We start from the raw sequence: 2,476 nt of genomic DNA on the forward strand, positions 1-2,476 counted from the left end.
GCAGCACTATATTACAAAACAAAATCGGAGTCCAGTGGCACAAAAAAAGACCAACAAAGATTTATTCAAGGTGTGAGCTTTCGAGTGCAAGCACTCTTCCTCAGATTATGAGAAAGACTACATTAAAAATCACAGAATCAAAGAGTTGGAAGGAGCCATACAGGCCATCTAGTACAACCTCTTGCTCAGTGAAAGATCAGCCTAAAGTAAGGGTTCCCAAAGTAGGTGATACACCTCCCCCAGGGGTGATAGAAGGATCCAGGGGTTAGTAAGGAATTTGGGAGCAGTATGGGGGCTAAGAGCCTCTTGTGGCGCAGAGTGGTAAGGCAACCGTCTGAAAACTTTGCCCATGAGGTTGGGAGTTCAATCCCAGCGGCCGGCTCAAGGTTGACTCAGCCTTCCATCCTTCCGAGGTCGGTAAAATGAGTACCCAGCTTGCTGGGGGGTAAACGGTAATGACTGGGGAAGGCACTGGCAAACCACCCCGTATTGAGTCTGCCATGAAAACGCTGGAGGGCGTCACCCCAAGGGTCAGACATGACTCGGTGCTTGCACAGGGGATACCTTTACCTTTACCTATGGGGGCTAAAGGGAAATTTTGGGGCAGTAGGGGGTGGTGAGGAAGTTGGGGGCAACAGTCTGACTCTTCCTGTTGCAGCTATTTTCCTAGTGAGAGACATTCCAAGGTGGCCTGCCTCTGGGTAGTAGTGACCCTGGACTTCCTTGGTGGCCTCCCACTGCTGACCGGGACCAGCTGTACTTAGTTTTCTGAAAATCACAGCTTCAGAAGGTGGGCTGGATGGGCTCTTATTCCTGCTGAGCTCCTCCCCCTCCTCAGATTCTGTCCTTCCCAGGCCCCACCCCTGAACTCCAGGAATTTCTTAACTCAAGTTGGCAACTCTTCCCCAAAAGGCTCCATCTTTGGGAGGCTGGAATAGCCTACCCTTGCTTGCTCCTGGCCATGGGATTTTCCATTTCTTGCTTCTCTCTCTCTCCCCCCCCCCCCATCTATCTTTCTCCCCAATGAGGACAGTGACTTTTACAAAGAACTTATGTTTTTTTCAAGAATAAAATATTGCTACTGCACAACCACCCCAAAAGTATAGGCAATATAGCGTTCTTTTGAATTTTCAGTGGATGTAACACTTATGCTTGAACACTGCCAGTGAGCAGGAGCTGATCACCTCATTACTGATGAACTATACATACTATTTTTGCACCAATATCTAGCTGGTATGTTTCCACCCATAATTTAAACCAATTATTGTGAGTCCAATCTTCTGCTGCCAACAGGAACCACTCCGACAGCCTTTCACATACTCCTCAACCTCTTGGACAACTTATAGTATGTTAAGGCTTCTAAGAGCTGACAGTGTTCTGACAGCACCAGCTTCTGGATTATTGCAGAAGCATTTCTGATTAAAAATGCATGTGACAATATTTCCAAGTTGAGCAATACTCTTCCACAAACCCTGCCTTCTAATATTTATGCCTTTCTCAATGAGACTCAAAATGGATTACATAGTGGAAGTACAATTAACACAACTGGACATCCAATAACCAAGCAATATGTTTTAGATTGCAGAAATCCAGATCAGAGCTGAGAATAAGCATTTAACCATGACATAAGCAATGCAGAAACTAGCATACTTACAGAAACATACAGTATTTGTTATACACAGCAGTGTAGCTCACAGTCCCTTTACATTTACCAAAGCTTTCTCAACCAAGTCTTTATAGAGTAGCCTTATTATCTGTGTTTTAAAAAAAATCCTCCCGAATAACTGAAGTTTTTGCATAGCTTGCAAAAAACCCGATAAGTGGGAGTGGTTTAAGAAAAATCAGCGACAATCATGTTCTCAGGTTTAAATTAAGGCAGTATTGTTTTAAGTGACCCATTCCTTCTCTTAAACCCTATCGAGACATTTTATTAAAAGGGAGGTTTAAAAAAAATGCTCTTGTTCTAAAAAAAAAAAACTCATGGCTTGAATGAAATTAGCATTTCATAATTAAAAGCATTTACAAACATGTTAGAGCAGGGGTAGTCAAACTGCGGCCCTCCAGATGTCCGTGGACTACAATTCCCAGGAGCCCCTGCCAGCATTCGAATTGTAGTCCACGGACATCTGGAGGGCCGCAGTTTGACTACCCCTGTGTTAGAGGTACGAAATTGCTACTTCTTAAGCATCATGCCCCCCTCCCCCGCCGAGAAAAGCGTCGACCAGGCAAAACACAAACATGTTTTTAAAAGGTGAATGAGCTCCCGGCGGCTTCTTCCCCACTTAAACAGCAGGAGGGCAGGACCTAGGCTAGAAACCAAGAGTGAGAAGCAAACACGGCCGCATCACGAGGTCCAGATCCTAACCGCAGACCTGCTCCGGCAAGCAGTTCAACCAACGCGGCCCAATGACGCCCAGCATTACGCTCAGTATCCGGCACGGCGCAAATGTTGGCCCGGCCCCTCCCGACATGCGCA

The sequence above is a fragment of the Paroedura picta genome, chromosome 4 (genome assembly GCF_049243985.1).
Source record: "Paroedura picta isolate Pp20150507F chromosome 4, Ppicta_v3.0, whole genome shotgun sequence".
NCBI lineage: Eukaryota > Metazoa > Chordata > Lepidosauria > Squamata > Gekkonidae > Paroedura > Paroedura picta.